This window comes from Bicyclus anynana, chromosome 10 (assembly GCF_947172395.1).
Source record: "Bicyclus anynana chromosome 10, ilBicAnyn1.1, whole genome shotgun sequence".
NCBI lineage: Eukaryota > Metazoa > Arthropoda > Insecta > Lepidoptera > Nymphalidae > Bicyclus > Bicyclus anynana.
Genome location: NC_069092.1, coordinates 6,609,845 through 6,624,787, shown reverse-complemented (window position 1 = coordinate 6,624,787; position 14,943 = coordinate 6,609,845). Strand labels below are relative to the sequence as shown.

Genomic DNA, 14,943 nt, shown 5'->3' with positions numbered 1-14,943 from the left:
AATTCGTATAGACTCCACTGTTTATTACTAAGTTATAAGTTATAACAAAATTATGTTAATCACTTAACGGTCTTAATTCGTTGCTTTAATTCCTACCGAATTTTTTATAGCGCTATGATTGTGTTCGTAAATTTCCCTATCTCAATTATTTCTTCTCAACCAATCAATACCAATTGAGGGTATTTTATGAAAACCACGTTATCGGCTGGAACGCGATAGCCGCCATTGTTGAATCATTGTTGAGTTGAGAGAGATTTTTGCCATCGGAGATTGATTGTCTTTTCGAAACTTCGACGCCAAGTTCAAACCTGCAAATCTCAGGAAATCGCTAATTTTCTATATAAAACCAGATTTCCACGATTGTGGTAATCAGTCGTGGAAATCTGGTTTTATATAGAAAATTGATGCAGCTTATGCATTGCAAGTCATAGACATTTTATTGGAGGACAGAGAGAGAGGAGAGACATTTTACATTTCGTTTCAGTATCGGAACGATCACTTTACACGATTTCTATATGTATTGTGTTCGAAGCATTCGGAAAATAGCTTATGGCTGAATATAGCTCAATTACGAGTCAATTGCTGAGACAGAGGTAACCGTGTTTGCTTTGCACCACAAGTAGGAAGCATCATCATAGTGTTTAGTAGTCAGGAGACACCGTAGGAGCAAGATTTGTAACGTAACATTAAATTCAACCGTTTTATTATGTATACAGTAGTTATATACCTATCTGAACTGGTTCATAGGGATTGAGGCAATAGTACCCTGAGTGGGTAATTTATGAAGGCACGGTCAGCATTAATTTATAAGGGGTTCGTGAGGATCCTGTCTTTACCCCACGGGTATTCCGTTTCCTACAAACTTGGAATTAATTACTTAAATATGTACATGTTTAAGATTATCTCAATAAATAAACAAAAACTTACTCAATAAAACCTTTATGATGATGATTTTAATTCGTTTTAAAAATGGTTTTGATTTAAATATTCTGTTGTGCGATTAAGTTAAGACAAAAAATTAAAAAGTTTTTTAAAAATATATAAACAATCCTATAATAAGAATAAGTATATCACAACCCCACCAATTGTGAAACTAATCTGTGTCCAAGACTACTCATAAAAAATTCACCAATACGTATCGGCCTACCTACTTAATTTATTTACGTTAGGTACGTACTGACATACTTTCGTCGTTCGTCAAGTAGGCATAATCTACAAATTTTTTTCAACCCTAGGATAACGAGAAATGAAACATCCACATACGGTGAATTATTTCGTTATTAAATATTAATAGGAAATAATCTCAATCCATTCATATCTCAATTCGCACGTATAGTTACGACATTCGTAAAACCTTATTTCATGATTTTAATATTTTCCTCGGGGCACATATGCGATCCGGCTCATGCGTGAGACGTGGATTTACGATCCAATATTTATATGCAAAGTGTGTCGCCAAATGTGCCGGTGCCGAAAAAACAGCCACGTCCTTTTGCACGTAAAAAGGATGCGGCAAAATAAATATACATGGAGCCACCCTTTTTGTCCATTAAACGACCCGGCCTTTTGCCGTTGCCTCCATAAAATGTGCCCCAATAAATATGTAAATCTACCGAAAAAAAACACACCGCCGCCCGGTTTGTGAGTTTCACTTTCGACTGGACTTAATTGGTACAATTGTAGAATTTTAAAGGCCTCCACGACCCTGCCGATGGCGTGCCGATGACCTTTTTCTCTCAGCGTGCCTTTGTGGATTGTCTTGAGATCGAAAAAGTAATTTAAATGAGCGCTTAAGTAGTTTTATTGCAGTGTTTTGGGTATGAGAACAGTCTTATAGCATGTTTGTATACCTTTTAGTTGTAAACTATTGTTTTGGGTAATGAATATTTGTAGTTTACTTCTGCGAAAGCTTCGCCGGATTCCATGCGCTAACACCACATAATAACCATCTAAAAAACTATCTCCATATATCTGTGCATTTTCTTTTTGTTGACTCTACAATCGTCCACTATGATGACAGGTTTAATTATGAACACTAACTAAGTAATGTTGTCTCTTGATTTGTCTGATTGGAAAAGAGCAATATATTTTTCTATTCATCTAATCTAAATGTTTATAAAAACGAAAGGTCATCACGTAATCTCGATAACCTCTTGTCGTAAAAAGATGACATTTGACAGCGAGGTAGTTTAAAGTTAGTAGACGGATTTTATGCGACAGGGCCGCCGGATAAAGGAGGTCTTAGGGCGGACGAAGTCGCGGGTATCCGCTAGTACAATATAATGAATATAAAAAATTACATTTCCCGTCTTTAGTCACTGCATTTTCTTTTATACCACAAAGTTTTCTTATTAAACAATTTTTCACTATCACTCATACCTTCAATAATTATGTCTGCCTTATAATACCTATGTATAGATTGGTAGATGTATGTATATATAGATAGGTAGGTAGGTCGGTATACGATTATGTTGAAATTGTGTTTTGAAGAAAGCGATCTGGGACCGAGCGAGGGAGCTGCATCGATCCGACCGGGCGTTACCCCTCGGGGAGACGCGCTCCCCCACATCTGCCTCTCGTATAATTAAGTCAACATACATACGCAATCACATACCTACCTATTACGTTTATAAAAGTTTTCAAATTATGGTATGATCAATGCTCATTTTGCTCATCATAATATTAGTTATACCTGTTCGGAAAGCAAAATGAACGAGGAGTCCTTACCTACATACCTACGTACGTACTCATAAGTAAGACGTACCTTGCCACTTTGTTACGAATATCTACTATTCAGATTAGCTAGCTATATTGAAGACTAACTGAAACTTAAAAAGTTGTACCTACCTCCGATTACCTACCGGACCAATTTTTTTCAAATAAGTTCGAAGTTGAAAGTGAAGTGATTTGTTATTACATTAAAAGTAGGGTAATTCCAGGATAGATGCCCCAGTGGGATAGATGACTTGATTTTTATTTCACTATGTTAGGAGCACTGTAGGAGTTAAATTTTACTGTAAGTAACGAGTCCTCCCCCCGCAAACCTTAGTGTCGGGAGGATTTTGACCGGAGTGCATGCGTTTCGTCTGTGTGAGTAAAAATCTTCCGCGGTGAGACGACAAAAGGCGCCAAAATAAGATTCGTAAGTTCTTTCAACAGTGTATTTTTTCTCTCGCTTATAATGTCTATTTTTTTTCTATTTGTCTGCTTGCATTGAAGATTAACCTATGTAAACTGATAGATTTTATAGTAATTGAAACTAATCTTTTATTTTTATCGATAAAGGCATCTATCCCCTACAAAAAGTATAGTTGCCCCGTTTTTTATTAGGATAGATGCCCCTAAGGGCAACTATCCCCAACTGTTTATTATAGGTGTTGTATTGTTGCAGGAGAGCAAAATGCCTCGTAAATATAAAAGAAAACAGGGTGTTGTCCTTCGTACTGTAACCTAGAACGAAGACAGTATGCTAACAGCATTTGAAGACATGAAAAAGGAAGAGAAAGACGTAAATCAGATTTCTAGAATATAAGAAATACCATCTAAAATATTAAGACGAAGATTTGCCATTAATAGCAAATCTAATTTTCAAAATAACTGTATATGTACTGTTGTTGTAAATTTGATTTACTTTTACTTTGTATTGTATTGCATCATATCATTGTAGTTACAATCTGGCATAATTATTACTAAACAATATATTCGTTATAATATAAGTCGTTTTTAATGCTGGATATATATCCAGCATTAAAAACGACTCGTGGCTCTTACATTCAAATTAGGAGAAGCTGGATTTCCGCCGGACCGAACAGCAATACGTCAGTTAGCATACCAGTTTGTTAAAAAGCTACAGCTAAAGCATAACTTTAACCAAGATGGCCAAGAAATGAAAATGAAAGTTATATAAAACACCATAAAGACTGATTATAATAATATAGTTGTTTGATTTCAGAACAAACCAAGTACAATGTTTAAACTAAGTCGCCAATCCCCACTAAGGGCACCTATCCTCAGAAGTTTTTTCATGATAAGTCATCTATCCGCCACAGTAGGCGTCTATCCCATTTTTTAGAGGTCCAAAAAATTACAATTTACACAAAATCTACACAGTCTATATCAGAACGATTCAGATTATATATAACATTAAGAAATATATTTAATATTTCCCAAATAACGCAATGCTCTAAGATTATAAAATTCCGAGTTATTTAGCATTTTCGAAAAGTGGGGCATCTATCCTGGACTTACCCTATATATTAGACAAAAAAATGTGGAAATTTTCAGGCCTCTGTGTCTAATCTTGATGTACCTAGTTTTAATGTTATAAAAATGCGGTATCATCAGGAAGGTAAAATTTTCAATTTTCCAGATGTTAAGTACCTATTATTTTCGATTTTACTTCATCTAATGATGAACCTCACTAATTTGTTGTTTGCGTTACTATTATGTTGTCTGTGGTTGTGTAAATAATTGTTAGTAGATACACTACCCACCCACCAGATTCCAGCGTACTTTTTACCTGACTCCACTTGTAGGCACGGTAAAGTATAGTGGACATAAATTCACACAAACGCATCGGGTTAAATGCACCAGCCACATTATCATTGTCGTAATTTATGTTGCAAAAAGTAAAACCGCGAACGACCATCACGAAAAATCTTTAAAAAGGCTACATTTTTCCTTAATGAATGCTATTGATCGGTCGAGGCTATAAGCGGATAATTTACGACTAACTCTGCGCTCGGGTTCGGGTGCGTGCTCCGAAGGTGTGTTATTTATACCCCCTTTTTTATGCCCCCTTTTTTCGCAGCTCGTAACGGCTGGCTATAAAGGGGACGTAATTTTAATTTCATGATTGGAAAGCTCGATTGGCCGGTTATGTGGCTTAATGAGTTTATGGCGGCAATGAGTGAATGATAACGGTCGTGGGACAGAACGAATTGGCTCTCTCTGATCCAGATTTTTGTGACACGTTTTGTCATATCATTCCTACATTGATGTACACGTACAGTGCCACAAAATTATATGCCCCTGCATGCTGTAAAGTTACAGCGAAGTAACATCGTTCATTTCCATGCCAACATATAAATAATTTCATAGCGACATTTAGGTTTGACATCCCATAGAAATAAAGTTCAAATTCTAATAAAATTATAGTTGAATATTAAACATCGACGAGTTTAAAATAGCGGAATCACCCCTGGCCCGGTGAGTCGTTGTTGTCGTGCTTTTAGTGTACCTAATGTTCTGCAAAATTGCGACCTCCGTGAAGTTAGTTCCACTTTTGACCACCGGGTCAGAAAAGTTTGTGGCACTATACCTATTTTCGTGGACGTGATAGCCTAATGGACATGACCTCTGCCTTCGATTCGGAGGGCGTAGAATCGAATCCGGTCCGCGGCATGCACCTCCAACTTTTCAGTTATGTGTATTAAAAAAAATATATATCACGTGTCTCAAACGGTGAAGGAAAAACATCGTGAGGAAACTTAGTTTTTTCTTGATTCTTGTGTGAAGTCTGCCAATCCGAATTAAGCCAGTGAGGTGGACTCACAATAAGAGTATTCTGAGTGGAGACTCGTGCTTAACAGTGAGCCGATTAATGATGACCTATGTTTATCCAAGACAAACAATATAAACAATGCCTATGTTTGTAAACAGCAATCCTTGAAGTAATTTCCTTTTAATATAAAACGCCTTTTAATTTATAGATTGGTTAAGCATTAATTTTTAAACGGAAAATCTCTATTTGAACACGTGCTAACTAATAAGGTATGTGTTTAGAGTTCGTATTTCCTTTATGTGGGTATGAAATGCATGCTTAGTTAGTAGGTACCCAAGCGTAGTTAAAAATAAAGCTTCCCACATATTCATTATCGATAGCAGAAACGTCTAGGTAGAGATTTATAGTCTCATAAAATAGTTCCAGGTTTAAAAGCGCCGCTTTGTTCTGCATAATTCATTAAATTAGCTATTTAAATATATATTTTTTGTATTTTCTTTCAAAGTTCTACTTTATCTTCATAAATATCGCGCCACTTCATTGAAATTTCCAGGGTATTTTAAACAAGAACGCGCGGTTCGGCTTCGTTTCATTCCCACACCATATTGAAAAAGATAAATCTCTGTCGCACCCGCCCTCCGTTTCGATCCATTAAACTCGGCTTTTTGTGCCTGAAGAAATATTGTTACCTAAAAATATTCCCAACTATACATAGCGTAGGTAGTAAATGGAGGTTCGGTTGTATGGAACTGGTTTAGATCTCGTCTTTAGATGTGCTACAATGTATCCTCTTTTATATTCATAACGTATATTTTAACGCGCGTTGAATTTTAATAAATCCGATAATAAAACATGTACTTACAGTAAAACCTTCAAACGATGCAAAAAGCTGAACCTTGGTTGATTTATACATACCGCCTTCGAAGCAGATTACGTTCGCACTTAGGTACCTACGCGTATTAATATTTTTTTTATTTCATTCTTCGCAACATTGTAATGTATCTACGGAGTCACTTAACGAAAATATGGCGTATTAAAACGCATAAAGAAAACAGTGTTTTCAGTAAAATAGTTGAGTATAAAGGAAAGTTGTATAAGAACGTCGTAACTTTGGACATAAATTTTGTGAATGGTTTGAAAAGAATCTATGGCGAGGGAATTGTTAATAAAGATATAGAGCGATGTATTACGGGACATTAGTGACGTTTTATGGGAGCCATGGCCGGTCTCATGAATGCACCCGCGCTGAGATGATGAAATTATTGCAATTTATCAAACTGAAATGACTTGTAAATGGTTACGACTGTAATTGTTATGATGTGACTGAATTTAATGTCAAGCAACCGCTTTCTTCAGCATGCTTCTTCACGATCAAATTTATCGCTATGTAATCGTAAGTATTGTTTCGTTACAACGGCGTCGTGGTTAGTCTATGCGGATTCCGATCATGTGGTCCTGGTACTATGAAATATCAGGTAGGTAGGTATAAACTTTTCTTTAATTCCAGAAATTTTCGTCATCGTGCTTCGGAAAACACGTAAAGCATTATCATTAAAATCTGATAGCATTCGTTACAGAGTCAAACATTATCACTAATGCTAGAAGCCACGCACCATCCAATAAGTTCAGATGCCTGCAGCACTAACTCCGTTTCTAAACACACGATCAGTTTTATCGGATGTCCTGCCGTTACCGCTGCAGGCACGTGAACTTATTGGATGATGATGCTAAGCAGTAAGCACGCCAATCTGCATTAAAGGAACGTGGTGGATCTGCTTCAAATCCAGTCTCCTAGTGACACTTAGGTATAGTGGGTAATTAAAATAGGCTAATGATGACAATGACCCACCAGGCGACAGTTACCGTACCCATGCTATCTGAAAAACACTTTAATAACGAAATTGCCATGGATATGAGCGATGTCACATCGCTGTAACTTTGCAGAATGCAGGGAGATGGAGATATCTGAAATAATAGCTTACGAGTACTTAGCATCATACATTCTTGTTGAATTAATTAGATATTTTTTTTAAGATATTCGCCGAAAGATAAGAGAAGAGAAGGGTTTATTTGACTCGCACTGGGTTAATTAATATTATGTTAATTAAAACTTGTAACAAATTTTATGGCATTATCAACGGTGTGCAAGCGCCGCGGTAAATGACTTTGGAATTTTAACGGCGAACTTTTCTATGGATTAAAGTTTAATAATATATTAACTACTTTTTACGTGGTAAATAGGAGTGGTTTCAATAACTAATATAATCTATATTATTATAATAGAGCTGAAGAGTTTCTTTGTTCGTTTGACGGCCTCCGTGGCGCAGTGGTACGCGCGGTGGATTTACAAGACGGAGGTCCTGGGTTCGATCCCCGGCTGGGCAGATTGAGATTTTCTTAATTTGTCCAGGTCTGGCTGGTGGGAGGTTTCGGCTGTGGCTAGTTACCACCCTAACGGCAAAGACGTACCGCCAAGCGATTTAGCGTTCCGGTACGATGCCGTGTAGAAACCGAAAGGGGTGTGGCTTTCATCCTCCTCCTAACAAGTTCATCACTTACCATTAGGTGAGATTGTAGTCAAGGGCTAACTTGTAAAGAATAAAAAAAAAAAAATAAATAAATAGATAGCCCATTTATCGAGGAAGGCTATATAGGCCATATATTATTCCCGTTTTCCTACGGGAACGGGAATCACGCGGGTAAAACCGCGCGGCGTCAGCTAGTAGCTTATTAGCGTAAGATAAAACTGAAAGAATTTTTCAATCGGACCAGTACTTCTTGAGATTAGCGCGTTCAATCAAACAAACAAATAAACAAACAAACAAATTCTTCAGCTTTATATATTAGTATTGAAGTATAGATTAGGAATCATCGACCAGGTTCAGTCGTGAAAATGTGACAGGTAGACAATTTGCTTTTATAATATTAGTATGGATTATAGAAGCAATAAATAAATAGAAAACATATATAAATAATTAAATACATAAGTGATATATGATGAAGCTATGGTAGTAGGTGCTCACAGAAATCATACAACTACAGAGTAAGCTTATCTCCATATAATAATATTCAAGAAATGTTTCCACGGCACCTATTTCAAACCGGCCATAAATGTCTCGACCAGGATAATATTTTACGACGCCTTACGCGGCTGTAGAGGGGGTGCCCTTATCTGCCTATACACATGTGGGATTGTCGGGTGACATTCAAATTTATCGACTTAAAAATATCCAACCAGATTAAAGATGCATCCTCCGTAGTCCTGATAAAATATTATGCTTGGCACAAAAAATATTCTTTCCACTTGACTGTACCAATTTATATAGTTGGTGTCACGTAAAAAAATAACTAAAGTAATATAAGCCATGTTTTTAAGCATTACTTCTTATTTATTACTAAAATTATTGTTTTCTCTCCAATTAAACGTAAGACCGAGTCGAAAAAAAAAATTAACGGACAGAATAAAATCTACACCTCTCAAATTTGAAGCTTTCATATCACGCAAGGTTAACAAGGTCTATCTTTATTTTTGAACTAGTTCACGTCGCGCAGTTTTACCCGCGTGGTTCCCGTTCCCGTAGGAATTCAAGGATTATATATAGCGTATTGCTTTCCTCGATAAATGGGCTATCTAACACTGAAAGGATTTTTCAAATCCGACCAGTAGATCCTGAGATTAGCGCGTTCTAGCAAACAAACTCTTCAGCTTTATAATATTTGTACATATTGTATTGGATATTACGTTCCATTGCAATTTCCGTTTGTCAGTACTGGAGTATGTATTGGAAAACCAAGTCGCTCTAGAAAAATATTCAAAGAAAACCAAACCACAACATATAGATTATTATAATACCTATTAAGTTGTAGATAAGTAGGTAGGTATATTGAAACGTTAACGTTATTTTTAGACTAAAATAAAATATTAGGACAATACACACATCAAAGTAAACGTTAGGCTGTGTTACATTATTAGAGACTTCTAAGAGAATAATTGATAAATATACACAAATGTTTAATATACCTACATAAATACTTATCTCTACAATAAAAAAATATATATCTCCCGCGCCTAAACTGCTTGGGTACTGCAAAACACCCATATGTTCCACACAAATATGTTTCCAGTTGTAGACATCGAACCCACTACCTTGGGATGCATTAGTACCCAAATAGATCTACACCAAATGGGTGTCAAATATGTATGCCTGTTAGATACAGGTAACGACATACTAATACAATAGTATTTAACCAAGCGCTGCTTTTGAAGTTCAGAGTTAAAATAATACTTCTGTTTAATTTTACATTCAAATATAACACATAAAATGTGTTTGTATAGTGCTGCTTGTTTTCAAATTTTCTGACGGCGGCCGCTCGCGAAACTCGCGTTCGCATGTAAATAACAGGAGGCTGGGATTGTACTGCTTGTTTATGTTTAACGGTACAGACATACTTGGGGACTACGATAGATATCTTCTCATTATGTCTACAAAGCTAGAGCTGTGATAACCCAGTGGATATGACCTGTGCCTCCGATTCCGGAGGGTGTGGGTTCGAATCCGACCCGGGGGCATGCACCTCCAACTTTTCAGTTATGTGTATTTTAAGAAATTAAATATCACGTCTCTCAAACGGCGAAGGAAAAACATCGTGAGGAAACCTGCATACCAGAGTTATTCTTAATTCTCTGCGTGTGTGAAGTCCGCCAATCCGCAATGGGCCAGCGTGGTGGACTAAGGCTTAACCCCTCTCATTCTGAGAGGATACTCAAGTTCAGCAGTGAGAAAAATATGGGTTCATAATGAGATGAGATGATGTCTACAAAGAATTCAATTTATTTCAAGTAGACTTAGCTTACATGCACTTTGGAAATGTCATGTTATTGGTAGGCGTCCAATCCACATTGTACGTATCGGACACATCGCATCAAATGGATTTTAAATTTACGATACATAAAATCCGTACAATTTAATCCGCAGGACGCGGATCAGTGGACGCACTTGTATGACTTTCTATACAAAGAATACCAAAATCCGTTTGATGCGATGCGTCCGTACAATGCGGATCACTAAACGCATACGTTAAGTATGTTATCTGGACTAATATTATAAAGAGGTAAAATTTGTGGTATTAATAGGGGGTAATCTATGGATAAAATAGTGCATTTTATTCCAAAGTTTTTTTTTATTGTTTAGATTACCTATCATATACCTACCTACGCAAATTTTGCTAGAAAGTCTCTTTCTTTATCATATACCTAGTATGAAACAAAGATAATCCCGCCTTCTAAATCCTTAGATCTTTTAAACTGCGCAACAGATTTTGATGCGGTTTTCATCGTTAGATTTCCTGGACATACAAAATTACAATTCCTAGACCATTAAAAATAATAGCGTTAAAAATAACCAACTTTATAGTAGCTTTGCCGGTTGCGGTGGCTATCTCGGAAAAACCCACGTCTGATTTTGAATCAGACCACAGAACACACAACACTTATGCGTGAATCAGATTTTGGCAAGTGCCTGATTTACTATCAAAAATATAAAAGTCAACAAATGTAGGTACTCTAGAGCTTTTCAATATTACTTCTCACTTACAGTTGAGCACAAGTTTCCTCTCAGAATGACTCTCATTCTGAGAGTAACCCATCTGGGGTTTAACCTTTGTCCATCACGCTGGTCCAATGCGGATTGGCAGACTTCACACACGTAGAAAATTAGAAAAAATCTCAGGTACGCAGGTTTTCTTTTCAGAGGTGCATGCTCCGGACCGGATTCGAACCTTCCGAAGGCATATACACTGGGCTATCACGGTTAGCTTCAAAAGGTCACTTCAGGGGGTCACTATATTTAACAATATTTACTTACATTTAAAAGACATTATGTAAAGTTGCTACATGCACAATATTTTTGGACACTTACATGCAACCAGTGTTATTTCGTTGAAGAGCTTTGGTATTTAATGCGTGTGGCAGATCCCGCTAAGCCGCAGTAAACTAATAGATGATGAATATTTTGTATCGTTAACGATTTCACATTTAGCATTTAGAATTTATAAACGTATACACTCGGTTGTGTTTCAAATTATACTAACAGACTAAAACGTGGGCCCGACCAAGTTATATGAGGCGTCTATAAACCAAACCGCATCTATTATTCCGTTGGTCGAGCAGCCTTCCAGCTGACGTGGTTTTAAATACGCTTTATGGCCCAAATAATTTGGGCTTTTGACCCAGTTCTGTGCAATAAAAGTGTTAATTTTAATGAGGCACAATTCGCTGGCCCACATCAAGTTTACAAAGTAAATAGTGGGATGTAAGTTTGTCTCTACAGTTGCTTTCGATCCATTCTATGTATGTAAGAGACTCTACGATGTTGATTCAACATCTTATTGATGACTACTGAGTCATGACTCATGATGTTATAGGTATGAGGTGGGTACGTGAGAGAGAATTAATTTTGGACGGTATCTACCTATTTTATAGGGAGACATCGTAGGATTAAAAGTAGTATCTGATACGTGTTTTGGTCGATAATGTACGGAGAATAGTTATAGAAATAGGTACACTAGAATCCAGAAATGGCAAATTAATAGAGAATCTCCTCGTAAGGCAATATTAGGAAAGTGCCCAATTCTGTAGTGAAAGTTGGTCTATTTGACTTCGTCTATACAGCTTCGGGCTCGTGCCGGTGTCGGGCAGCAGCGACAGCGACAAATTCGCATGCCCAGCATTCATTCATTCAGCATTCATTCAGCATTCGCATGGTCAGTACTGGGCAAAACTTAGTATGGACAACAAAGCGCAGTGTTGGTCGACCCCCCACCAGGTGGAACAACGACATCAAGTCGCAGGGATTCGCTGGATGCAGGTAGCTCAGTGATGTTAGGAAGTCCCTACAAAAGGCCTATGGCCGGCAGTGGACGTCCATCGGCTGATATGACGATGATGGTGATACAGCTTATAACACTAATAATTTATTAAAAGGTTGGAATTAACTAGGAACAAAGTCGGCTGCAATACAAACATTGCAACGGTACACTAACACCTTGGCGTAATTGCGAAGTGTCTCGTTGTAAAGCCGCCGCTCAAAAATGTAGCCAATAAACAAATATTTGGTGACCAATACTGGCCCTAAAGTCGCATATACACTAAATATTGGAACAAGTTCGCTAAGCCAGCTCAAAATGATGTAACGATCCGTGCAAACACATCGTGTGTGCATAGCTTATTAACAGATCTTTGCTACAGGCAGTCGTCGCAACCAAAACGTTGTAAACTCCGGGAATTACTCTCAATAAAATGTATCTTTATTGAATACGAAATAAGGTCGACAATTAAAATTTGTTGTAAACTGCATACACGATGATCGGAACAGTGTTTATTGCACCCACGAGCAATTCATCCCGAGTTAACGTTTGACTAATTTGTGAAGTATTGTGGCGGTATCGTAAAATAAGGCCAATGACGTCCAATCAGCTGTTTAAGCTACAATAAAACTGACGTCAGAACTTCTATCGATTGATAACTGTGTGGAGCTAAGAAAGTTGTTGATATTGCACCTACATAAAGCCATCTATAACAGGTATCACCTTGATAGCTATATTGCAATTTATATGACCTATTCAACGTAAGTAATGAATTATTAATTATTGTATGAATGCCATACTTATTTCAAATCGGAAAAACTAGATCATATTTGTTAAAAACTTAAATATTTCTACTTACCTATGTGAACATTGGGCTTGCTTCATTTGTTTTTTAAAAAGAAAATCGTTTTCATTATCTTTCTTGACCTCTATATGTACTATGTATTTGATAATGGTCTTCGATAGTGCCCGTAGTAATTAGGTTTCTAAATAATCGACTTGTCAATTTTTAGCACTTATTGGAATTTAGATAGTTTAGTTTGACTGAACAAAACGTTTTAATAACACTGTTCACGTCTTGTACAAGAGACACCAAAACATAAACTGACCAAACACTCCTTGTAATCACCTTGAACCCCGTTTTCACTTTTCGCGTTCAAATAAACCAGTGTTTTATTGTTTTGTACACTCTTATGCAAATGAGCATCGCAAACAGTAGCCTTTATGGAAGGGTTTCCTAAAAATAGAGAAAAAAAAATCGAAAGTGAAAGCCAACTGGGGGCATATTGTGATTGTTTGTCACGCTTCCTTTCCACTATTGTTAGGATAAATATTTACGTTACGACATGCAAAAGAGGTTTTTACAAGACGACTACCGAATCGGCCTTTTTTTGTGCAACCCTTTGCAGAGCGGCGTTGTTTGTTTGTCCGTCTATCTGGTGCGATGTGTCGAATTGGGTGCTAAAGCAAACATTTGACAAGCATCGTAATATTTAAATTCTTACATTGTTTAGAGTTATATTTAGCATCTTTATTCGTGGTAGCGACTTTGTCCTCGTTACGTGATTAAAAGTTAATCCGATCTTATGTTAAATCACATAGCCTTCCAAGATGAAAATGAGTTTACTATTATTTTTTTACAGAAAAAGAATAATAGGGAAGTTACTTATCCTAATAACTAAACAAATCATGCCCACGTTATATGGTGGCAAGAACTGGCTGCATTTCCGCGCTGGACAGCCAGGCTGAAGGCTTTGCCTTTGCGCAAAAAATGAGCCAGTCACTATACAGTTTTTTGCATAGATTTAACAGTCGGTACAAGGTTTTTTGGCACTGCGACTCTATGGTCTCCACGGCAAAAGGCACCAATAAATATGGTTACTTAGATGGGGTCGGGTTAATTAAACTTATTTGGTTTATATTTGACAGCGTGCATAAATACCTACTTGAATCGCTTGAGGAGACGTATAACGTCTTTACTGTTAAGGTAGGATTTATGCACCTACACCAATTTCAATGTGAGGAGATAATATAAATTCCTAAATAAATCTGAACTGGAAATTAAGACGTAAAACATACTTATTATTTCAAATATTACGATTAGAACGTTAGTGTTATTAGGTTTTTTTAAACTGAATTTGAAGCCGGAACTCAGCCTGGACCTAAACAGTTATTAGGTTTTCTGACTGGCAAGTACCTGGGTATTTACATATCTTGAAGAGCACGTATAACCACCCATGTATTTCTTCATATATAGGTATATCATCTATAAAAAATACTTCTTAATCTTTAAAAAGTACTACTTATCTACTATACTATAATAATTATTATTTAAGTAGTTCTGTTTATTTATTATGTATAATTATGTATGTAGGTGTACTCATATATTTTCTTTTTTTATTTATGTAGGTATATTTAGTATGTAATTGTATGTGTAGTTTAATTTAGTATATTATTTTTAATAGTTTAATTACTATAGGTATGTTATATTGCACTATCCGCTTTCCTTTCTTTAAATATTTCATTTAAGGTTGTCTGGAGGAGATCGCTTTTAACGACAAGACCGCCTTTGTGCA

At 36.6% G+C, this 14,943-nt stretch overlaps 1 long non-coding RNA gene across 2 annotated transcripts in view; it reads right to left on the bottom strand.

Moving 5' to 3' along the window:
- LOC128198439 (uncharacterized) overlaps positions 1–13,448 on the bottom strand; it is a 31,526-nt gene extending 18,078 nt beyond the window's left edge. Inside the window, exon 1 of one of the 2 annotated variants that reach the window (XR_008251163.1) lies at positions 13,227–13,448. This is a non-coding gene — a long non-coding RNA (uncharacterized LOC128198439). Of the gene's footprint in view, positions 1–11,421; positions 11,560–13,226 lie in introns of those variants that run through there. The other variant, XR_008251164.1, reaches the window with a different exon arrangement.
- Positions 13,449–14,943: the final 1,495 nt, after the last annotated feature.